The sequence below is a fragment of the Panthera leo genome, chromosome B4, assembly GCF_018350215.1.
Source record: "Panthera leo isolate Ple1 chromosome B4, P.leo_Ple1_pat1.1, whole genome shotgun sequence".
In the NCBI taxonomy this organism is placed as follows: domain Eukaryota; kingdom Metazoa; phylum Chordata; class Mammalia; order Carnivora; family Felidae; genus Panthera; species Panthera leo.
The window spans coordinates 130,004,791-130,029,685 of record NC_056685.1 but is presented as its reverse complement, the minus strand read 5'-3'; the positions used below and the strand labels follow the sequence as shown (position 1 = coordinate 130,029,685).

General features: G+C 48.8%; 1 protein-coding gene and 1 long non-coding RNA gene across 3 annotated transcripts in view; one reads left to right on the top strand and one right to left on the bottom strand.

Moving 5' to 3' along the window:
* LOC122225080 overlaps positions 1-24,895 on the bottom strand; it is an 87,431-nt gene that overhangs the window by 1,762 nt on the left and 60,774 nt on the right. The window lies entirely within an intron of this gene.
* CACNG2 (calcium voltage-gated channel auxiliary subunit gamma 2) overlaps positions 1-24,895 on the top strand; it is a 108,012-nt gene that overhangs the window by 51,562 nt on the left and 31,555 nt on the right. The window lies entirely within an intron of this gene.

Here is a 24,895-nt window from a genome sequence, read left to right as displayed (position 1 = left end):
ACTATTCTCAGAAGAAGGGAAGGTGGTGTGCGCCCCACCCCCCCACCCCCGGGAGAGAGACATGAGGAGATGCTCATTTTCAAAACACCGCAATCCAGATCCCCCCCAAAAGTCCCTCTGTTGTCACACAACAAGCCCCCACCTCTACCCACCCTGCCTCAAAGGCACTTCATCATGTATTAGAGCCTCTCTAATTCCCCTCCCCCCCCACCAGGTAGATAACCTGGCTCCCCCTTTATGCCCCACCCAGCTAATAAAAATAAAAATAACATCTTCTCTTTATTGAGCTCTGCTTTTACGCACTTTAGCTCATTCGTGTTCGCAAGAGAATAGCCCTGCGAGATGTGTCTGCTTATCTCCATTTTACAGAGGAGCCGCCCGCACAGAGCTCAGAGAAGTGAAGTGACAAGTGACTTGCCCAAGGTCACACACTGAGTAACTGGAGGACCAGTCACCCACACCTGACTCAGCTCAGGCTCTGTCTCCACCGCCCCGCCCCACCCCCAAGTTACTAAGTTACTAGAGGGCTGGCAACTTTTCTTGTTCAGTTTTGCATCCCCAGCATCCAGTTGGTACTAAGTAAATATTGATGGAAATGACACATGGATGAATAAATGGATGAAAACTGCCTTAGAATGAACTGGCTGATATAAATATGCCACATGCACTTACATTGTCAGAGACAATGCCAACAGTTTTTGAGAACCATTTATTCATTCAACAAATACAAAATGTGTTTATTGGAAATGCACTGAGTGCCGGGCAATGTGCTTGATGCAGGGAGATTGTCGGAACAGAGCCATCCTGGTCCCTAACCTCCAGGAGCTCATAAAACAGAGGGAGAGAAAAGACCAAGACCAAAGCAAGCAGCCAGCAAAGTCACAGAAGAAAAAAATGTTTGCAAATAATTAACAAGTGAAGAAGGGAGAGTGGGGACACTAAGGAGAGGGCTTTGGGAGACAGGAACGTCCTCTGAGGAAGAAACGTCCAAGGGTGACTAGAAGTCACCCAGGAAAAAGTCGGGGAAGAGTTTCGGGCAGAATGAGTGGCATATGTGAGGGCCCAAAGGCAGGATTAAGTGCCTAGAGCCTTCCAGAAAGTACAGGAAGACTATGTGGGTAGAGCCAAGGGTCCAGAGATGGAAGGAGACATGGGGCGGGGTGGGGGTGGGGAGGCCTTTCAGGCCTTGTTAAGTATTTTGGAATCCAGCCTCATGGCAATGGCAACCCTTCGAGGGATGGGAAGCATGCAAGTGACATCCTGAGATCTGTTCCCACTCGGTAGGCAAAGGGGAGCAGAGGAGGAGCAGAGAAGCTGGTTAGGAGGCTGCAGTCATGCAGATAAGAGCTGCTTGGGCCAGAAGTGTTAGGAAGTGGATGCATTTGAGAGCTCTTTTGGAAGCAGGAAACTGAGCAAAGGAAACTATATGGACCTAACTGGGCCGTGTCCATAAATGCACCCATGATGTAGTCAGGGCAGTGGGGGCCTGAAAACAGATAAGATTCTAATCCATAATGTATCTTTTATGACTGTGTCTTCAGGCCATCCAATCTGCTGGAGCCTCAGTTTCCTCATACGGAAAACGAGGCGTCCCAGGAATGTTGTTGCTGAGACAATGCATGCCACGGTGTGGGGCATGGTGATCTTCTCCCTTTGCCACCTCCAGATACTGGTGATCTGACTTCCCCACTGCCCTCCTGAATACCGGGCTCTACTGCCCCAGTAAACATTTTTCAAGAAAGAATTAATCTCCAAGTATTCCATGCCAAAGGAAAAGTGCAGAATAGCCTTGCAACAGTCTGCCAGCCTCACGCCACTAATACTTATCATGGCCACGGTGCCTCAGTACTTTACCAGTAACTCAATTACCAGTCCCTGGGCGCCTCCCAGCACAAAGCCTTTCCCGTGGGTCCCCATTGCCTTCCTGAGAAGCCCTGGACACAAGTCAATTCCTTGGCCCTAATGAGAGCTTTTCAACACCTGACAGTAACCATGGAGCGTGTGCTAAGTACAGCCGTCAGGCCACCCCGGCTGCCTCCCAACCTCCCAAGACAGGGGGTCCTGGCCAGCCGGGAGGTGCCACGTGGGCTCTGGCATCAGGGCCTCACACAGCAGATGTTGCCGCCTTCAAAGCCGGGCCAATTATGATGTTAACGCCCTGGACATTAATCCCTGGGTCCTTGCCAGCCAGGACCTGCTCTGCTCTCTGGTTGAATAGCACAGGTCCTCTGGAGGGGGGGGGGGGTGGGCGGCAGGGATGAAGGAAGGGTCTTGGGAAAGTCACACTTTCAACTGCTCAGATTCAAAGCCCGACTTCTCCTCTGCATCACACCCAAGGCCTGAAGGTGTCCAAGTATGTTAGCAGCATGAACGCCAGCCCCCGTCACCACGGGGCAGTCAGCAAGGACTGTTATTAAAAGTGAGACCCAGAAAATGAAATGTCTTACTCAAGGAAATAAAACACGTTTGCGGGAGTTCCCTGAAGACAGATTTGCTCTCCTGATACCCAGATTTCTGAAATGTGTTCAACAAATGGCAAGCTCCCGGGGAGCAGAGGAAACAGCACAGTGTCCAGCACGTGGTAAATATTTTTGGCACGAAATGACTAGCCCTGGTTCAAACTCGGTATCAGAACTACGTTCCATGGTCTCACACTCAGTTGTAGAAAGGGAGATACCCACGCTGCATCATCAGTGACAAATGTTTTTTAACACCTGGCTTCTCACCATCCAGAAGGCCCCTGAGCCATCTTTTCCTTGGCCCGGGCTGTGTGTAAGCTACAAAGCAGGTCCGAGAGGAACCTGACCTAGATGCAGAACCATGGACAGCTACCTTGAGGTGATGGGTCCAGGGCATCTGGAGGATATACCAAAGGCAAGCCTGGCAATTGTGTGTTCGGAGGCGGGGGAGTGGGTTTGGACAGTGTATTCGGAGCAGAGAGAAGAGCTGAGCAATGGCCCGTGGCTGGATTGTGGGGAAGGAATTGAGAGGAACAGCAGGACAAGAAGGCGGAGAGACAGGCAAGGCTCAGACAAGGAGGTACGGGCGGCCCAAGTGAGGGATTTGGGTCTTTGTTCTAAAAGCAGTGGTGAGGGTGGGGGGCCACCTGGGTGGCTCAGTCAGTTAAGCAACTGACTCTTGATTTTTTCAGCTCAGGTCATGATCTCCCAGTTCTTGAGTTTGAGCCCTGCATCAGGCTCTGCACTGACAGTGCGGAGCCTGCTTGGGATTCTCTGTCTCTCTGCCCCACCTCCTTCCCTCTCTCTCAAAATAAATAAATAAACTCCAAAAAATAAAAGCAGTGGGAAGCCACTGAGGAGTTTCAGGGTGAGGAAATAGCTGGGGCGAATGCTCAGAGATGAGGTGGAAAAGACTGGAGAAGAGCTGAGGCTGCCTGCAAGAGGACAGGTGAGCCACAGTCCAGGCACATAGAAATGACAGCTCAGTCCGGGCGGGGGCGGGGGGGCAGTGGCAGAGATAAAGAGAAGAGGATGGCTTTAAAAGAGATGTCTAGAATCCTGATTCTCACAACTTCTTCATCACAAAGATGACAAGGCAGGAGATGCCGGACGGCGGAGGGGCCTGGCAGAGGGGTGGGGACAGTGTGTGACTCCTAAGCTTTGGCTGGAGACACTGAATCTGAGATGTCTTGGAGACACCCAAACGGAGACACCCTGTGGGCAGCTAGAGATATGGGAGTGGAGTTGGGAGCAGTCAGGTCCAAAGTCATAGATGGAGTAGCCACCTATGCAGGCAGAAACGATGAAGTTTCACAGGGACAGAGTACATCAAAAGGAGGAGCCCTGATCTGCCTCAGCCGTTTCCCACTACTTCACATCTGGGTCGCTTCTGATCATTTGACATTTTAAGTGTCCCAGTAATGAACACCCTTGTCCTAATTTACAGCTTTTCCATATTCTAGGTTACTTTTCTAATAGCCTACCTTGCTAACATGGCTAGCAACGGATAAGTGTTAAAAGACTGAATATCTCATGTGTCTGAAATGAAACAGAAATTTTTTAGTCGACCACAATTTGTGGTGGCCCATGTAACCAATCTCTCCTGATACGTGCTGATTTGTTAAGTCTTCCCTAACGAGCCCAACCAAAGGGAACTTCTTCCTCTGAATTCTAATGGCTGATCCTAGAGACGCTCCATTCTTGTCCTTCAGAGGTCTGATATTTTAGGATCTATGTAGTCCCCCTTCCCTGTGGGGACACGTTCCGAGACACTCAGTAGATGCCTGAAACTGCAGACAGTACCGAACCCTCTATATACTATGTTTTTTCCTGTCCCTACATACCTATGATAAAGTTCAACTTATAAATTAGGCACCTAAGGGACACCCGGCTGGCTCAGTCGGTGGAGCGTGAGACTCTTGATCTTGGGGTGGTGAGCTCGAGCCCCACGCTGGGCACAGAGGTTGCTCACAATAAATAAATATATATATTAAAATCTTTTTTAAATGTAAATAAATAAATTAGGCACCATAAGAGATTAACAGCAATGACTAATAATATAGAACAGTCATAGCAATCTACAATATATAGGACAGTAAGTTACACGAATGTGGTCTCTCTCTCTCTCAAAACATCTTATTGTCCTGTAGTCGCCCTTCTTTTTGTGATGATATGAGATGATAAATTGCCTACTTGATGAGGTGAAGTGCGGTGAAGGACGCAGGCATGTGACACAGCGTTAGGCTATCACTGACCTGACATGCCGTCCGTGTGCATCCAGACCGAGGTCGACAGCGGGTCACAGAAACCGCAGAGAGCAAAACCGCGCATAAGGGCCAACAAAACCCTCTGAGGGCCAACGTGGGATGGCCACGATAGATTAACTAGGCAAGAGGATCGTAAGAACCAGTATCGATCCCTTGCTGCACATCAAGACGTGTTCTGGGAGCTTCAAACACAAGACGTATTTCAAGTCTCCAAAAACAAAAATGTTTCTCCTCATTTATTAGGGAAGTAGTATCTGAGAGGACAACTGAACCCCCAAATCCCAGGGGCAGGAAACAGAACTGTCTTTCTCGTTGACACCTGGTTTCTCGGTCACTCAAAGTCCCAAACAGGCGGCTCTCCTAGAGGCACTGATGCAGGGACCTATGCCTCCTGGTCTTGTGGCTCCACCATCCCTGGCACATGGCTTCTGGAGTTCCCAGGCTCCTCTGCCTCAGGCCAGAAGGGCAAAGAGCATGACAGAGAGCCCTTGAGAGGTTCTTACGGGCTACGCTCAGAAGCAACACAAATGGCATTCATCACGTTCCTCGGCCCAGAGCTCAGGCACGCGATCATACCCAGCTGCAAGGAAGGCTCAGAAATGCAGTCGGGCTGAGTGCTGGGCTCCCGGGAAAACAGATGGGGTGGTTCATAGCAGTCTTTGCCACGTGACAGGAGAAACCAGAGCCCAGAGATGTTAAGTAACTTACCTGATGTCACACAGCAGAGCTAGGATACATACTCTGGTCTGTGTCACTCCAAAGTCCATGCTTTCTCCACTACACCCCACTGATCGGCAACGATCATGGGGGTGCTGTCCTTCGGGGCCTCTGAGATGCATCTGCCTGAATCACCTTGGCAATTGTTCGATTCCACTTATAACCTAACTTCATACTGCTAGCGAGCATGACAGGTTCACCCTAAAACCGACTTTCAGATATATTTTCCAGATACATCTTCTGTGTCTTCCAAAGATGCTCCCAGTGTCCTCCTTCAACAAGTCAATCAATTCGCTGACATGCCCTCACATTAGGTAGGCACATTCCTGTTCTGAAGTCTATGCCTTATAAACTTGACATATTCGGATGCCATGGCTTTTATCGTGAGTAAATTAAAGCTCTTAAAACGTCAGAATGTTTCTGTTTCATTTGACGTTCCCACCATAGGTCAGACGACTGCTTCCAAAACAGACATGTCTAAGTGGCTTTCTAACCATATCACTCAGGATGGCTTTTTAGGAAGTACAGGATGCCCAGCAGTGCGGTGATCTGAGGCCCCTGAGCGTCAGTAATTCTGTTTGGATCTGTTCCCATGTAAGCCATTTACAGAGCATCCACTGGACTTGGAAAACCAAGAGGGATGTCGGGAAGTCAACTGGCGCCTCCCTCTTTGCACGCATATATAGTAGAATCTTAAAGTTGGGGAAAATAATGACATTGGTAATGGCTATAGCCATAATCCTCAGTGAACGCGTTCACTCAACAAAGATTTACTGAGAGCCCATTTTGTGCCACACACCATTTCAGAAGCTGGAGATTCTGTGCCTAAAACAAGATCTCTGACCTCAAGGAGGTGACATTCTAATGGGGGAGATGTACGAATAAATATATAATGCATTAAGCAGTGCTGAGCGCTGTGACAGCAGGTTCAGGGGAGAGGATGAAGCCTGACGGTAGGTTATCCAGGGTGCTGGGGAGGGTTTCTCTGAAACAGTGACATTGGAACAAGGACCTGAGACAAGTAAGGTAGGGAGACGCCATGCCAGAGGGGACAGTAAGTGAGGAGGCTTGAACAGAGAGGGTGCATGGCATTTTCCTGAAACGGCAAGGAGTTCTGGTGAGCCGGGGGACAATGGTAGGAGGCAGCAGAGGAAACTGGGAGGGGCAGATTGGCAGAGGCTGATGGCCCATGGTAAGGGCGTTGGGCTTTCTGCTTCGGCTGAGATGAGACCACTTGAGGGGTGAGATGCTAGAGTTGGGGGCTTGAGGATTGAGTCCCAGGGCGCTCTACCTCTTAGCATCTAGAAGATGATGAGGAGCCAACAAGGACAGAAAGGAGTAGCCACAGGGGCAGGAAGAGAACCAAACTCGGGGTCGGGGATGCCAAAGGCAAGTGAGGAAATTCAAGGAGAGTGATGGGCCAGTTCAAGTGCCCAGTGATTGGTCGAGGAAGATGTGAACAAACTGTCAGATCTGACAAGGAGAGCTCACTGGTAACCACGTCCGTCAGCGGAGGATGCTGGAAATAAGGAGCTCTCCTTAGGAGAGCGGGGCACCTGGGTGGCTCAGTCGGTTAAGTGATCAACTCTTGGTTTCAGCTCAGGTCATGATCTCACGGTCCCATGAGTTTGAGCCCTAAGACGGGCTCTGTGCTGACATCTTGGAGAATGCTTGGGATACTTTCTCCCTCTCTCTCTGCCCCTCCCCGCTCATACAGGCGCTCTCTCTCTCTCTCAAAAATAAATAAACATTTTTAAAAGTTATAATAGAATACTTTTTTAAAAAAGCCTTATGGGAGACAGATGGAGAGAGAATGGAAAGAAGGGGCACCTCCCCCTCCTCCCTCTCCCCCTTCCCCGCCCCACTACTATTTTCCAGGCACAGTACAAGCTCGTTATAGGAGCTTCCAATTTAATTCACAGGACCACCTTGGGGGAGGGAGGGGACTGGTTTTCTGCACTTCACAAAGAGGCTCAGGGAGAGAAAGAATTCAGCTCCTAAGTGTGAAATCTGGACATGGCCTTTGTGGGTGCCAGACCCCAAAGCTCCCATCTTCTTTCCTCTGGGCTAGTCTCCATCTCTTAGAGGTCGTCTGGGGCAACGAACACAAAATGAATTTCCACTTTTAAAAAAATCTCAGAAAATAGGTCATTCAGCTTCTCTTTGAACAGTGTCTGAATCATTCTAATGATTAGCATCTCTCCTTCAGATTTTTAATTAAAGAGGTTCCATAAGCCACCCCTACACTACCACACCGCGGAGCACTCTTCAAGGAAGTTTTTCCTTCCACTACTCCACTTCTCTCCCCGTTAAAAAAAAAAAAAAATTTTTTTTTTAAGTCTTATTTGAATAGGAAAACAACCCTATTCACACCAACCCTCAGGAGTGCGAGCTAGAGTTCTTTTTCCACCTCAGACTCTACCCTGAGCTCCAGGCCCACACAGAATGCCCACGTGCCTGCTGGAAATCTCCACCGGATGTCCCACTGGCCCTTGTATCTGTCCAGATGCTCCGAGCTGCCAGTAAGGGAAATGCAAACGGGCTGCACGACATGCAAACAGCTTCCTCACATAACTGGGCAGCTCCAGCCTGTCTGCCTGGGTCTCAATATCCTCAGAGAGGTGGCTAGACAGCTGCAGTGATTTGGGACTGCACATCCAGGCGACCAGGCTGGGCTGCTTCCAGACACTCTCAGGTAAAAGCAATGAAGCTGCTTTCCCAAAAGCCCTCCGAAACCTGTCCCCCCATCCCATTGGCCCAAGTGAGTCACATGACCACTTTCATACTACTCATTGGCCGGGGGTGAGTTACCTGCCTACACAGGGGGACCACCCCTGGAGCTGGGCGCTGGGTCAGCTTCCCCTAAAGGACAGGACTGTGCTGAAGGAGGGGCAGGGAAGAAGGAGGAGCCAAATGGCTATGAGGGAAGCAACAGACATCTGAGAGTCTATAACTTGACTATAACACACATCTGCGAGTCTATAACTTGACTATAACATACATCTGCGAGTCTATAACTTAACTCCTCACCTCCTCAACCCTCCCCACGCTCTGTGCTGCATTGCAGTGAACAGAAACCATCCATGAACTCCATGGAACCCATAAAATGAATGTTCACAATCTACCTCGCACGTCTAATGAGACACTGTGTCCCGCATCTTCTATGCGCTGAATAGCTCAAGAACCTGTCCCTTCTCTCCGTCCCCCCTTACTTCACCTACCGCCAGCTCTGCCTGCGCTATTACGACAGCATCTTGACTAATCTCTGCTTCCTGCCACCTCCCCCCAAGCAAACACCTACACTGGAAGCTCATCATCTTTCAAACGATGAAACCAGACAGTGTTAAACCCACCCTCCTCCCCACTGCCCCGGTTGCAAAAGTCTTCATTGACTACCTGAGGCTTTGGTGTTCATGTGGTGCTCTCATGGGGCCAATGGGATCCTTCAAGACCTCTGCCTGCCCTTCCTGTCATCTCTCATCCCTGTCCATAAACGTGGGTTTATGCCATGCCTGCTGCCCCCCCCCTCAAACAAAACAAACAAACTTCCTCTTCCCCACCTCTATAAATGGCCACCATCTACCCACTGCTCAGGTAAAAGCATCCCAGAAGGTATCCTTTATTCCTCTTTCCTTCTCCCCTCACTTTTCTAATCCTTCCATAGAAACTGTTGCTTCTACCTCCAGAACATAATCCCAAACTGTCATCTTCTGACCAAGTTCACAACTACGACCTCCACCCAGGCCACCATGGCTTCCCACCAGGGTCTATCACCATAGCTGACCAACTGGTCTACCTACCCACTCACACCCCTTACAAACAATTCTCAAAGTCCTCACAAGGGCCCACAGGCACTACATGGTCTGGCCCCTGCTTACCTCTCTGACCACAATACCCCCTTCCCCTTCCACTGTCCCCCTCATTCATGCCCTTCTTCTGATCCTTGAAGACACCAAGTTCTAACCCTTACATTTGCTGTTCCTGCCTCCTTGGATATTCTTCCCTGGAGCTTTGGACTGATGACTCAAGGCACAGCATGGAAGGCAATCTCTCTGAGATGGTCCTTGGCCACCTTCAGGCCCACCACACCCTCAGATCACATTATACTTTCTTATATTTTCACAACACGTTACTCTTTGAAAGGCTCTTCTTTGTGGATTTGTTGCTTACCTGGTCCCTAGATTATAAGCACTCTGGTCCCTAGATTATAAGCAGTTCTTTGCCTGGTCCCTAGATTATAAGCACTCTGAAGGCAAGGGCATTGTCTGTCTTGTTCACTCAGTTCTTGGGAAAGTGCCTGGAACACAGTAGGAGCTCAATATGTGTCAAATGAATGAATGAACAAATGACTATTGTATCTTTCTTGGCTTATATACTTATCACCCGGCTCCCTTTACCTGCCTAACTTTTTGTGTCTTTCAAATTCAGTTCTGCCAATCATCAGCTCACACACACACACACACACACACACACACACACACACACACACACACCACACAGTGTTGCTTCTCCTCTCTCTCCCACAATAACAGCCAGCATTTACCTCTATCCCTGTATAGAACACCCTGCACGATAGCTATGGCTCCTCCCTCCATGTTCTGGGGTCCATGGGGATGGGTCTGTGTCCTTCCACTCTGCTTCTCCATCACCCAGTTCACAGCCTGTCCAGAGAAGGCACTCGGTGACTGCCAGATGAACGAATGAAAGACTGTATTCTTCACTGATACTTAGAGCTTTGATTATTCCTTAGAAATAAAACTAGACCTGTATTACCCATTTCTCTCAATCAAATCTCCAAGTTTGAGATTCAGGAGACATCCTAAATTGCCTCCCAAGGTCCCTTTAAGTCTTTACTCTTGCTGTAACAGACTAACACTTCTCTAAATTATTTGAGAACTGGAGCTTCCCTCAACGTTGTATTTCTGATTGGTTGCTATTTGTTTTGACAGTTGTCGGATTTTTTTATTTATACCAAGCTCTCTCTGGGGTTTAGTTTACTGGACCCTCTCAATATAACACCTAGAAAGAAGAGAAAATGACTTACCTGTAAATCTTTTTTACTGAAGGTGTGCCATAAAACAGACCTCCCTTCACCTCTCCACTCTCCCCTGAGATTTAAGGATTCTTGGTTTTTATTGTTGTCTTTACCACTCATTTGGAAAGGACAGAGCAATGGGAGGCTGGAGAAGCTTGTTAGCTCCACCCAGGAGGGATCTTTGGGCTCACAGTGTCCCTGCTGGTGGACCCAAACAGTGGGCGCTATCGTGGGAGTTTTTGATAGTTTCATACCAGAAACATACACCAAGCTGTACATGACATACATCCATAGAGCCGAAATTACAGACTATTTTCTCCTACCTGTCCCTTTTGTTTGATTTCTGGCAGATGTCCAGGGGTAAAACCACCAGTCTCCCTGGGAAAGCAGAACCCTAACTCTAAATGAGGGCTTTCAGGGCTCCTACAGACAGAAACTGGCATTTCCATTGGAGATGGCTGCAAGGAGAGGATTTGCAGGAAATGAATATTTCAGAAACTCAGATGAACATTCCCTCAGCCAGTTACTCCCACCTCTTTCTCCAACATCCATCCAGGCTAGAATGTTGATTAAGGTCAACAGGAAATTGCTTAATACCCTGCTTTATTTTGTCTCTGCACATACTAGTCACTGTGTATTTCAAAAACATCTTGTCCCCAAACATCTATCCTTTTTTAAAAATAGCATATTATTCTTTGACTGTATAAGCAAAACATGCCCCTTATAAAAACTAAAGTAATACATGGGGCGCCTGGGTGGCTCAGTCAGTTAAACATCTGACTTCGGCTCAGGTCCTGATCTCACAGCTCGTGAGTTCCACCTCCAGAGTTCCACCCCCACATCAGGCTCTATGCTGACAGCTCAGAGCCTGGAGCCTGCTTCCGATTCTTTGCCTCCCTCTCTCTCTGCCCCTCCCCTGCTTGAGCTCGCTCTCTCTCTCTCTCTCTCTCTCTCTCAAAAATAAACATTCAAAAAAATTTTTTTAAACTTCAGGAATACAGAAAAATATAAAGAAAACAATTAAAATAATTCACATTGATAACATTTTAGGAGGTAACATTTTAAGAGAACTGCAAATTCTTTTGTTTTTTCTGTGAATATAGATGTACGTCTTTTTTTTTTCATTTTTATGCTTATTAATTTTTGAGAGAGAGGCACAGAGTGTGAGCAGGGGAGGAGCAGAGAGAGAGGGAGAGAGAGAGAGTCTGAAGCAGGCTCCGGGGCTCTGAGCTGTCAGCACAGAGCCCCGGAGCCTGCTGGGGGGGCGTTGAACCCTTGAACGGTGAGATCATGCCCTGAGCTGAAGTCAGACGCTTAACTAAGCCACTCAGGTGCCCCTAGATACACAACTTAATCCAGGCTCAGATCATGTTGGATGCCCAATTTTACGTCCCCTTTTGTCTAAACATCATATCGAAATTTTTCTCATATGGTTCGTTTTTGAAAGCATGACTTTTAATGAGCTAACCATATTTTGCGAGTTTTAAAATTCATCTTAGAGAAAATAAACCCTAAAGGAATTATCAGGTGACATCAACCCAGCTACCCCTAAGTGAGTCCAAAATTCAAAAATCAGAGTTATTCATATTAGCCGTTTTTTGGTGGTCTCCATGGAAACTCGCCAACGGGCAAGACTGAGGTGAATTTAAGGTAGCTAAGCCCTGGAATGCAGAACTCAAAGCCTAGCTTCGGGTCATGGTTCTTTCTAGTCTGTGGAATTATAGGCTGGTTTCACTTCCTTTACTCTTCCTTTCTGTGCAGACTAAATTTGTTACCACCAGCATGCCTTGCTTTTAAAATCAGAAATAAATCATAACGCTATTTTCATTTTGGAAGCAAACACCTAGTTACATATTTATCCTGGTTCTATCATTCTCCCTCTCTCTCTCTCTCTCTCTCTCCACACACATACACCCCACAGGAGCCCCACCCTGAGCCCGTTGCCCCTTCCACTTTTCCAGGGGCACAGCCTCCACCCCCACTCATACCTACCCACCCCACCCCCACCCACCGGCCCCAGTCCCCGGGAAGGCAGCAGTGGGTGTGAGGGGCTTTCACCCGATTCCCAGTCCCTTCCCATCCTGCGGCAATCAGCTCATCTCAAGCCTGATGCCAGGAGGCAGCACCACTGAGCCGAAAGGAGACTAACTGATGGAAACAGGCTTAGGATGTCAGAAGGGCTGGGTCACTTCCTATCTATGCGGCCCTGGCCAGGTCGTCTACCCTCTCTGAACCTCAGTTTCCCCATCTGTAAAAGGACACCAGCTTGCAGAATTATACCATAATTAAATGAAGTCATCTCTGACAAAAGCTTGCACCAAATAAATGCCTTCCTCACACACTCACGGACCATCTTTGGGGCCAGTCCTCCCTCTGGCCAAGGCCGAGGCTGAGATGTCTTAGCTGTAGCTGCAGACTCTTAATCAACTGTAACTTTTCTGCTTGCACAAAGGGGCACCTTTTAACACTGGAGCCAGGAACTCTGGCAAAGGGCTGGGAATCTGGTTTCAAAAGCAAAATAGTGAGTAGATGAAAACCCAAATATTTCTGGAGCTCTTGAGAAAGCTCTCTCCTGATTGGTTACAGTTCTCAGCTCGCCTTTGCAGTGAAATCCACAAGATCTTCTGTACACATTGTCCTCATTGATGAAGAAGGAAACACACTAACAAAAGCCTGATGGTTTCTATCTTCCAACTCCACATTTCATCCAATTAAAAAAAAATAAGAGGAATCGCGGGTAAAGATGGAAAAGGTGGAAGAAGAGAATAAAAATGGGCAAGAGTGATATGGCTCAGATGATTCCATAAAAAGACAAATAAAGGAAAAGAGAAACAAACAAGAGGCAAGAATGAAGTAGGTCGATGTTGTCATCCTTTGCCAGAGGAGCAAGCTTGGTTCTAGCATTTTAGTGACTCATTTCAGAGACCAAAACAAGTCAAGATCAGAAATAGGATTAGAATTTGGAGCTCTTGGTTGGTCTACAGTTGTCACCAATTGTAAAGCTGTCAGCGCAAATTTATAACCAGGTTTTCAGGGGCAGCTAGCTCACTCTGCTAAATTTTTCATGTCTGTCCCTTTAAATTCCCAAACAGCATTGCCTATTACTAAGTAGCCGCTTGTTTGCCTTTTTTGCTTTTCTCCAAGAAAACGACTAGAGGTAGAAAAACCCCTGTAGTCAAATTGCTTTCAGAAGGTTTTGCTTAAAAAATTTTTTCCTTAACTGTGGTTAAAGATCAACAAAAATTTCCCCAAGGCTGAGCTATGTTATCAAATCAGACAAAACATAATACGGTTTCTTTTAGGAACCGAGATTAGCTACGATCTTGGTGATTATCTGGATCTAATATGTTACAGTTTGCAGAATGGAGCAGCCCACTCAATGCTTAGGAGCGCCATTCACCCATCCTACCGTATTTACGGAGCACAGAGCTTGTGAGAGGTGCTCTCTAGACCTTAGGGACACCGACCGAGGCAAATGAGGGGTGCCAGTGCCCTGCCCTGAAGGATCCTGCCCTCCAGGCAGCGTGAAGGCAGAATGTGACCTCCAAACTATAGAGCCCAGAATCCTCTCATCCATGAGGTGCGGAGAGAGGACAGGGCTTGCCCAAGGTCACACAGTGAGTAATTGGGAGAGCCAGAATGCGTTTTCAGACTCCATATCCAGTGCTCTTTCTTCTGTATAAAGAACAGATTGGAGCTGCGTGGTTGAAATGTGCTGCAGCATCACACCCGGGACTTCCTCCAGCTAGTGGGGCTGCAGGAGTCCCTTCTGAACACATTTAGGATCCTAGCCTCAAAGAAGGTTAGATCCAGAAGGGACTGTGGTTTACAATCAAGAGGGCACATCACCCCAGATCTACCAAATCAGAGTGTGAGGGTTGGATGTCTTTACTGCTTCTTAGTACCTAGAAGGCACTTATCAGACCTTTCCAGGGACACTAGGAGCAGGTTGGGGGCGGGGGGGGGGGGTGAGTTGCAGAAGGAAGGAAGGACTAGGAATCAGGGGAAAGAGGAAGAAAGAGGCCAGAGAGACAGTTTAGGGTGGTGGTCACTGGTAATGTGCTTGGGAGGCAGATAGGTCTGGATTCCAATCCTGACCCTGACCCTTGAGCTGGGTGACTTTGGGTGAGCAGCCTGACCTCTCTGGGCCTGTTTTCTCCTCTGTGAAAGGGAAACTCTGCACCTCCCGGGCTTGCTACCGGGCTCAGGAAGCTCAAGGGGAGGACACGTGGCACCGGGCCCGCAGTCAGTGCTGCATAAAGGACAGCGGTTGCCCCCACCACTGGAGGGGGTGGGGTGGGGGGGAGCTGACAAGGTGCCAAGAAGCCTCCTCCTGGTTCACAGCTTCACCTTGGGCCATCCCTGCCACCTCCCATACGGACGCCCAGCGTTGGAAGGAGCTGTACGGCAGATACGATTCGTGAGGTGTCTAGAATTCCAAATCACAAATTCCAGGGACTTTGTTCCTTTGATAACCAAGACGCAAAGGAGAGGAGCTCCCCACTCCGGGGATTGCCAAGGCTTTAAGAACTGATGTGTCCTAATGATTGGGGTGAGCAGTCACAGGAGCAGCATACCCCTTAGAGAACATCAAGGTCAATCCCATCTTGGAGGCCCAGAGAGGGTAGGCAACCTGCCCAAGGTCACACAGAGTGTTACGGGAATTAACCCCACAGACCTTCAGTCTCCCCATCCAGACAGCAGAAGTAACAACTGAGATTACTAAGAGAACTCAGTAGAATTTTGCATAGTGACTGACCCACAAATGTCTCAATGAATAATACTAATAGCAATTATTATTATTACTACCATCATCATCATCATTGATATTATTATTAAATCAGTTTATAAACAGTTCCCTAGACTCTCAGTCCAGCTCCCTTTCATTGGCCTGAATCTCGCCCTTTCTGCGTTAACTAACAGTTGACAAAGTCATTGACAAGCTCTGGGCCAGACAGTGCTATTCTAACTCACTTGACCCTCACAATGAAAGTGATAAGGTAGATACTCCTGTTACCCCATTTCCCAAATTGGGAAACTAAGCACAAGGCAATTAAGTCACATGCCCGAGATCACACCCCCAGGAAGGGGCAGAACTGTAACTCTTACTGACAATCTGGTCCCAGCATATGAATGCCAAATGCTATACTCTTAACACCTCAAAACCTTCTCCAGGAGTGAGCCTCTGTTACTTCTCCAACTTTTGAAGACTGAGTGCGGAAGATGTCTTGCCTTGCCTGTTAAGTAATTTAGTGCCAGGGCAAGGCTGGCATATAGTAGGGGCCTAAAACGTGTTCCTTCTTCCCTCTGGAACTTCAGAGCTGAATTTCTGCTTTCACGGAGCATTTCTTGGGCACCCAGCCCCACTCATAGATGGCTTGTGTCTACATACCTTACTGAACTCGCTTTTCCTATTCTAAGGGTAAGGAAGTCAGACATGGGCCAACGGCTCTCAGACTGTGTCCCCAGACCGTCGGCACCTAGCTTTAGAAAGGCAGACTCTCTGGCTTCACTCAACACTCTGTCAATCAGAAACTGGCACCGGGGTCCAACAGTCTGTGTTTCAACAAGCCCTCCAAGACATTCTGGGGTATGCTAACAAGGAGGAACTACCGACAGAGTGATTCATGCAGCACCTGGTCTGGGCCCAGGGCTTCGTGGGGGGACTCTGGAAAAGTAGGCGGAGCCAACTGGCCAGGTCTGAATCCTGCCCCTCCACAGCTAAGCAGCCTTGGGCAAGTCACTTAACCTCTCTGTGATTCAGTTTCCCGGTTTCTAAACAAGGAGGACGGTGCCTGTTTTGTAATCACGTCTGGAGGGTTAAACGAGATCACAGATGTAAAGCACTGAGGAGGGTGAACAGCAGATAGCGAGTACCCAGTAAATGTCACCTGCTGCTTGACTGTTGTCATACGCAAAGACATGAGCCAACGTGCATACTTAACACGGAAAACCGTGTGGCTTGCCTTGCAAAGCCACAAAGTTGTCTTTTTAACTCAGCTATTCAAGAAATATTCACGGAGCAGCTATTATTCGCCAGGGCCTTGTCGAGTCTGTGATGCCAGGATGAGTAAGACCGTGTCCCAGCAGACAAGTGGGGAGGGGTGGGGAACAGGCCTGTGTCACAGTACCTGTGTGTGCATGGAGTAGAAAGGAAAGGCTCCTGGAGAGAATGCGTGTGTGTGCGTGCACACACACAGACTCTACTTAATCACTGATTTATTTTTTTTTTTAATATGCAGCACATATGGGCATCAGGGATGGAATTCATTCTGTTCTCCTGACTTCCTTTTTATCAGTTTCAGGGATGAGCTCAATACCTATGCAATATCATTATTAGTCATTCATTCACAAGCCACGTTTAATCCAAAAACAAAAGTCATCTTTGTCCTCAAATCACTCCCATCGCAGAAGATACGAAATTCTTCAAGACAAAATATACGACCGGAAAAGACAGGCTTGGGCTGGGAGGCCCATCCAGCAGCCAGGAGTGGGCTTGGTACAGGCAGTTCTCACTCTGAGCTCCTAGGAGTGGGGAAGGCTTCCCAGAGGAGCCACGACCCAAGTGGGCTTTCTTGAAGGATAAGGACAACAGCCAGATGAAGGGATGCATAGGGCGAGGTCTGGGGAAAGGGTGTGGTGCTTCCATCCCCTCTCCAGGGACAACACTGTCCCCGCTCCCCTATGTGTTCACCAACCAGGGAGCTCCAGAACCTAGTCCTTTTGGGTTTTTCTGGAGGGTTCCTTGCACAGTCAAGACCAAGTCCCTGGTCTTTGGCTGATTCAACCTCCAGCCACTCTCATCTTCCCAGAGGTCCGGGAGGTGGGACCATAGGTTCCAACCCTCCAATCACATGGTTGGTTCTCTGGGCAGTCACTCCCACCCTTACCTTAGGGCTTTCCAAAGGTCACCTCATTAACATAACAAAAGACTTTTTTTTTTTTTCCCTCACCCTTACCTTGGGCAATTCCCAGGGTATCAGGAGCCCAAAGCCAGAAACCCTGGACAAGACCAAATACACAGGAGAACTATATTGTGGTCATTTCAGCGACCAAATATATATTTCTTATCTATCGCACTATCGCAGAGGTGAAGTACCTGCCCAAGGTCACACAGCCAGTAAGCGGTGTTGCTGACGTTCGAATTTGGGGAGCCTCGCTCCTAAATCTATGCTCTTTAACGCTCCACCCCACAGAACAAATGAACTGGCAGAAGAGGCCAGAGAGGTTTTCTAGGTGGGATTGGCTATTTAAAGGAAAAGGAGAAAAATACAGTATCCTTTCTCTTGGAGTGTATCCATTGTGAACACATTTCTCCCTACACCGTGAGCCTCACTCCGGACTGAGGATTTTGCTATCACTCGGTTGAGAGTCATTTAGTTGCGTCCCAGAGGACCACCTGCCTTAAGTTATCATGCCAGGAAGGGAATGCTTCTCTGAGCTGCTCGTCCTCTGCAAACAGATCTGGAAGGCTTGTGCTGAAAGCGGAGTGTCCAATTACTTGTCTTTGCGGCGCTAATCTGAGCAAAGTCACAGAAGGCAGGGGAGGGTTTCCCAGAGTGGCGGTCTTCCTAGACTCACGGTCCAGGCACCGTGCGCGCGTATGCACACACTGGGATGTGTCTTCCAGGGGATAATAATATTTTTAAATCCACTTATGCATAACTGGCTTATGTGGATCTGTAGAGGCCCCTCTGAACACCACTTCGGCGCTGGGGCTTGCCTTTATACAAAGCAATGACCCTGAAGGGCACCTGGGTGGCTCAGTTGGTTAAGCGGCAGACTCTTGATTTCGGCTCAGGTCGTGATCTCACCCTTCGTGAGATCGAGCCCCGCGTCTGGCTCCATGCTGATAGCATGGGGTCTGCTTGGGATTCTCTTTCCCTCTCTCTCTGACCCTCCCCAGCTCGCTCATGCACTTGCTCTGTCTCTCTCTGTCTCTGTCTCTCTCTGTCTCTGTCTTTCTCTCTCTCAAAATAAATAAACATTAAAAAAAAAAAGCAATGACCCGAGTGATAGCATTTAACTTGTAACAGGCTGATAAACACATCCAGCTGCCACTACAGTGGCAACTATGTCCAACACTGAAGTGACAACTTCAAGTGAAATCACTTTCAAGTGATTTCGGTCCTCAGCTTGAAATCTTCTGCGTTGCAAACTTCTCTCTTGCCATCTGTTCAGTGGAAATATTCTGTTCGCAGAAAATCGCTTTCACTTAAATTATCTGAGAAATGGAGACGTTGCGTTTACGTCACAAGAGCGGTATCATTGGGCAGGAAATTCACTGCCTTCGTTGTCACAGACTAGTGGGAAAAGAATAAAAGCAGACGTGGTTGATGGGCAACCGAGGTCCGGTGACACTGTGGTGGTCTTTGTGTCTCAGGTCCTTGAGATAAGTCACAGTGAACTCATTGGTAGGCAGAGTGATCACTTGGCACACACCGGCCAAGGCATAATGAACTCAAAAGAGGCTCGAGCAAAACAACGTCACCCATCACACTAAATCAGGGCTGTTGATTCGAATTCGATTAGTAACGGCAATTCTGTATTTCCCTGGTAATGCTGTCTCTATTTCACAAATGGTATGAGACCTGTAAACTCTTATGCCGTGCGCATAAAAAACATGCAACCTAGCAGTGTGCTTTTTCATTTTAAACATCAGAATTTTTAAAAATCTGACATCCCGCAGAGCCTTGGGAATTCTATTCACTTAACACAACCCCTACACTAGTCAAGTCTGAGAAACCTTAACGGAATGAGCACCGAACGGGGGGCCTGACCAAATAGAGGGTAAATCCTGGCTAGGCCGCGAAGCCACTGTGTCCTGGGCGATCCCTTATTCACCTTTCTGGGACTCGGTTTCCTCATCCGAATGGGAAGAGTAACACTGGCCTCCCAAGCGGGCCGTGAGAATTTTAAAGGATGTTTTGTGGAAAATGCCAGGCATGTAGCTGACACTAGGAGTGAATTCCCTGCCCTTTTCTCTTAAGTTTTCATCCCATCCGCATGCCATTCTGTTGCTTCTCCCCTCTGAAAAATAGAGGCTGGGCCGGGGGTAGGAAGCATACCCACTGTCAGGGACAGGTCTTGTTTGTTAGGACCAGGGGCAGGCAGGCCCTGGTGGCCATCAGGGAGGCAGAGAGGTGGAGGAAGACCAAGCACATATAGCTGCCACCTGTCTCCCCAGGAAGGGGAAAGCCGGTCACTGGTGAGAGGGCGGTGAGCAGACCTGGCAGTGAATTGGGGCAGCCTCTGCAGCCTGGGATGTGACACAGGAGCAGCTGCCTCCGAGGGGCCCCTGCAGGCACACTTGGCCGCTCTCCTCTGGGTTCCGCCCGGGTTCCAGCCCAGCTGAAGACACGGCCATATGGCAGCAAGCTCTTTGGGAAGAAAAGGGAGGCCGGCCCTTCCAAAACCCAAGGGAACAAAGTCACAGAGGAGAGGCTGGCAGTGTCCCGGGCCCGGAGTCCCGGAACCCATCCAAGGGCCACAAGATGTCACTGGCACACAGCTCGGATTTCACTACCTGTCCCTCCCCTGTGCCCTCCACCTCCACAGAGGATGGCTTCCAGCCACATAAAATCAGAGACAGTCATTCGGTGCATGTGTATTGGTCGGCTGCTGTGGCCAGAGAGACCTCGCGAGGCTCTCACGCTTATACCCGTGGCAAGCAGCCGAAACATACAGGGCTTCTAAATTTCAGATTGATGGCTAACAGCGTTACCAGACCCTACAATGCGGCAGGTGTTCAACATAAGTTATCTCAACGAATTTCAGAAATCCTCAAAAGCAGCAGCTATTATCCCATTCGACAGGTGAACGAACAGACTGAGAGAGGTGATGAAGGCTCAGCTCAGTCCTTGGACTGTCTGATTCCCAAGCCCATATGCCTCCCGCCGCACCATCGTATCACCATTTGCATTTAAGAGGGGAAAAGAGACTGGTGGGTTTTTTTTTTAATGTTTTTATTTATTTTTGACAGAGAGAGAGAGAGAGAGCATGAGCAGGGGAGGGGAAGAGAGAGAGGGAGGCGCAGAATCTGAAGCAGGCTCCAGGCTCTGAGCTGTCAGCACAGAGCCAGACTCAGGGCTCGAACACACGAACTGTTGAGATCATGACCTGAGCCGAAGTTGGATGCTTAACAGACTGAGCCACCCAGGCACCCCATGGTGTTTTATTAAACACCTACTCAGTGCCAGGGTTTGGGATTTTACATGGATTTCTTCCTTTTAGCTCCATAATAAGTCTATGAGATAGATGTCACTATACATCTTTTTTTTGGATGAGGAAACTAAGACTTAAATGGATGGGGTAAGAGGCTCAACATGAACTAGTTGGTAAGTGACAAAGCCAAGGTTCAGGGTAGGTCTGTCTGCTTTCCAAAGCCCATGCACTCCCCCTCCCTCAAGTCCCTCCTCTGAGCAACTAGCCAGATTAAAGCATTTTCAACATAAAACATAGTATAATAACTCTACCCACCATCAAGGAACTCACATTGAGTACCTATGTTGCTTCCAGCCTTGTGCTAGGCTCTGTAATCATTTTTTTAAATAGTTTCTACTCCTAGCCCCCCAGAAACACCCATCCAGATGGGCAGATAAGGCATGAAAACACGAAGAGAGAGTAGTAAATATGCCAGTGTTCTCAAGGACTAGACGATGGGGAAACATCAGTCTCATCACTTCCCTGTCCTCTGCCTAGCTAGTTCCTGGTCATCCTGCAGATCTCCACCTCAATGCAGCTTCCTTAGGGAGGACTTCACTGAAAGCTCACCTTGGTTTAGCTTCTAGTAACACATCTCCAGGATTCTCAGAAACTTTCCTTCCCAGGACCCTACACATGCACCATAACCTGTCCAATGTCTGCATCCCCCACCAGCCTGTGAATGTCTTGAGTGCAGGGGTGGCCCCTAATTCATGCACTCCCTCCCCAGTACTTAGCATCCCCGATGCCTGGCACCATGCCTGAAAGGAGTATAAAATAAATATATAGAGTAGAAAGAAGAGTAGAAAATAAGTAAATCATGGTGCAATAACTGAATAATGAAATTGGTCGGGAAAGACTTCATGAAGGAGGAGGGATTTTAGTTGCACCTTGAAGATCAGGGAAGGCTCAAATGGGTCATGAGAGGGGAGATGATAAGCCAGGGAGGGAGCCAAACTAGCAGGGCAAATGGGGCTGTGTCAACTGGATATCCCTATGGGGACAATGTATGTGTCAACCCCTACCTCACACCATACAGATAAAATCAATCCCTGATAGATTACAGATCTAAAGGAGAAAGGGAAGGCCACAAGGCTTCATCCAGACTTCTAGTAGTGATACCTCTCTCTCCCCTTCGGGGACTCACTGGGAAGACAGAGTGACATGAACCACTGGAGACAGTAATATCTAGTGAATCCTAAGGCCCTACTTTCTATGGTGCAGCCTCACCGGGATAAAATTCAACGGTAAAAGACAGCTATTTAATGTAAATCTCCAATGCAACTGCATGAAAAAGACATTAAAAATTCAAGGATGGAATTCTCCTATGGGGGAATTTCAATAAAAATTCAGTATTAGAATGACCCAACAATAATAACTGCATTTAAAGAGTTCTTAGTATGTGCCAGGCTCTTCTCTGAGCACTTAACCAAATTAGCTTCTCCCCGGCAATCCGAGAGGCATGTACTTTTCCCATCTCCCTATCAGAGACGGGGAAACCAAGGTAACACGCATTTAAGTGATTCAAGGACATTGCCATTCAAGGGGTAGCAGCTTTGGAGCCAGAGCAGAGGACTATTTTTCTGAGCCCTGGGTGGGGGCAACGGGAAATGAAAATTCTATCAGCCACCTTGGTAGCTGTGTGGAATGAATAGGAGAACGAACATAAACACACCTTCTTACTTTTAAATGCAGTGTGCCAGTAGAGCCTTTTTTTTTTTTTAATATTTATTTATTTTGGGGAGAGTGTAAGCAGAGGAGGGGCAGAGAGAGGGAGACAGAGAATTGGAAACGGGCTCAGTACTGACAGGCCGACAGCAGTGAGCCAGATGCAGGGCTTGAACTCACGCGAGATCACGACCTGAGCTGAAGCTGGGCGCTCAACTGACTGAGCCAACCAGGTGCCCCAAGTCTTTTTGTTGTGGTTGTTGTTTTTTAACTGATTTCTACTATGACATTGTTTCTTTAGAACATAGAAGGCTAGGGGCGCCTGGGTGGCTCAGTCTGTTCAAGCGCCCGATTTTGCCTCAGGTTGTGATCTTGCGGTTCATGAGTTCGAGCCCCGCACAGAGCTCGGGCTCTGTGCTGGCAGTTCAGAGCCTGGAGCCTGCTTCCGATTCTGTGTCTCCCTCTCTCTCTGCCCCTGCCCTGCCACACTCTGTCTCTCCATCTCTCTCAAAAATAAATAAACATTTAAAAAAACTTAAAAAGAGAGAAAGTAGAAGGTTAAATCCGAGCATGTGAAAGACTTATTCCCACAATCCACAAGTATTTACTGAGCACCTGCTTACAAAATGAACAAAGTAAGGCCCTGCCCTCGTGGATCTTCCACTCCAACGAGAGAGTCAAGGAGTAAATGCATAATCCATAAAAATGCAATCAGACTTCAGCTAGTGATTAAACAAGAAGGGAAATCAATCCAGCTAAGGGAGTAGAAGGTGATGGTCGCGGTTTTTGTTCAGAGATCTGAGTGAAGTAAGAGAGGCAGCCATGTGGACAGAGGGCAAGGGCGCTGCAGGCAGGGAGCCCCGAGTGCAAGGGCCCTGAGCGGGGAGCCTGCTTGGTGTGGTTAGAGACCAACTGGCAGCCGGGCTGGCTGGAGTCAAGTGAATGGGGCGGAGAGGCAGCGGAGGGCAGCAGGCAATCCAGACTAAACCAGCTGGGGTCCTGTGGGCAGGGTACCCATGAGATACACAAAATGTATACAGCGGGCAGGAATTCACGCCGTTTGCTCACCGGCCTTCTCTGTGTGTGAGACTCCAGCCAGTCACTGCCAACCCTGTGCATGCACTTCCCCTCCTGAACAGTCAGGCGGGACTTACGTGCTGTAGTGGGCATATGGCTGTGAGCACATGCGTTCTATTCATTCATTCCTCAGACATTCGCTGAGCACCTGCTGTAAGCCAAGGCCCTTGCTGGGTGGCAGGGATACATCATGAATAAAACATGCAGAGTCCCTGCTCTGAAGCCAGGCATCCTCTAGTGAGGAAGACTGGAAGTAAACTGAGTCACCTTGCCTGGGGACAAAGGCCCTTGCCACGAGTCTGGCCCTGCCCAAGAGGTGAGAGAAGCTGGAGAAGGGGGAACCGGTTCTGCCCCCAGGCTCCTTCACAGCCGGTGATGGGCAAACGGAACCACTGCCAACCACAGAAAATCCCCAAACCTTACTGAGTCCATAGTTGGAATCACTGTCCTCTGCAAGCTTTCACAAGCTCCTCTAGCCCGGCAAAAACGCCTGGGCACCTGAGGTCACACTACCTGTAGCTCTCCACCCCTTGCTTTCTGGCAAGGGGCGGGGGGGGCGGCGGTACATATGCACATCTGGAGACACAGAAGGCGGACAGGCTATCTTTTGCCTATGGACATGATGATAAACGCAGCAGCCTGCACTGCCCTGGAGGGGGTGGGCAAGGACACAGGCCAATGCGCCGTCTCAGGGTGGTGTGGGCCAGGGTGGAGTGCTGGGCTGGGCTGGACAGAAGGGAAGACGGGCCTGGGAGAAAGAGCAGACTTCAAGGAAGCCTTCCTAGAGGAAATTATGTGTCAGCCGAGAGCTGAAGCATGAATGGGAGGCATCCAGGGAGGTAGACAGAGAGGAGGGAGAGTAGGGAAGTGGCAAAGGAAGGCCAGGCAGAAGGTGAGTTAGACAGTCCAAGACAGGGGGCCCCTGGGTGGCTCAGTCGGTTAAGCATCCAACTCTGGCTCGGGTCATGATCTAGCGGTTCACGGGTTCGAGCCCTGCGTCGGGCTCTGCGCTGACAACTCGGAGTCTGCTTGGGATTCTGTGTCTCCCTCTCTCTCTGCCCCTCCCACCCCCCCCCTCAAAAATAAATAAGCATTTAAAAAAAGAAGAGGAAAGGAAAAGAAAGAAAGTCCGAGATAGGAGTGAGCATGGTGGGGGTGGCAGTCTGGGCAGCTCAGGATGGCTGATGAGTAGAGTCTGAAGAGCCATGAGCTAAGGGGCAGCAAATCCAGTGGATCCCACAGCAGGCCTTGCCACAGAGCCCCGATCCCATCCTGGAGGAATGGGGAGGCACTGAGGGTCCTGGAGCAGAGAAGGGGAAGCCCAGATTTTTGCCTTTTGCAAATCACAGTGGCTACAGAGTGGGGAATAGTTTGGAACTGGGTAAGAGGGAGTCAGGGAAGTCGGCTGGGGCTTGGAGGTGTTCTGATAATGCAGGGGAAGTTAGCAGTGGGCCAGACTAAGACGTGGG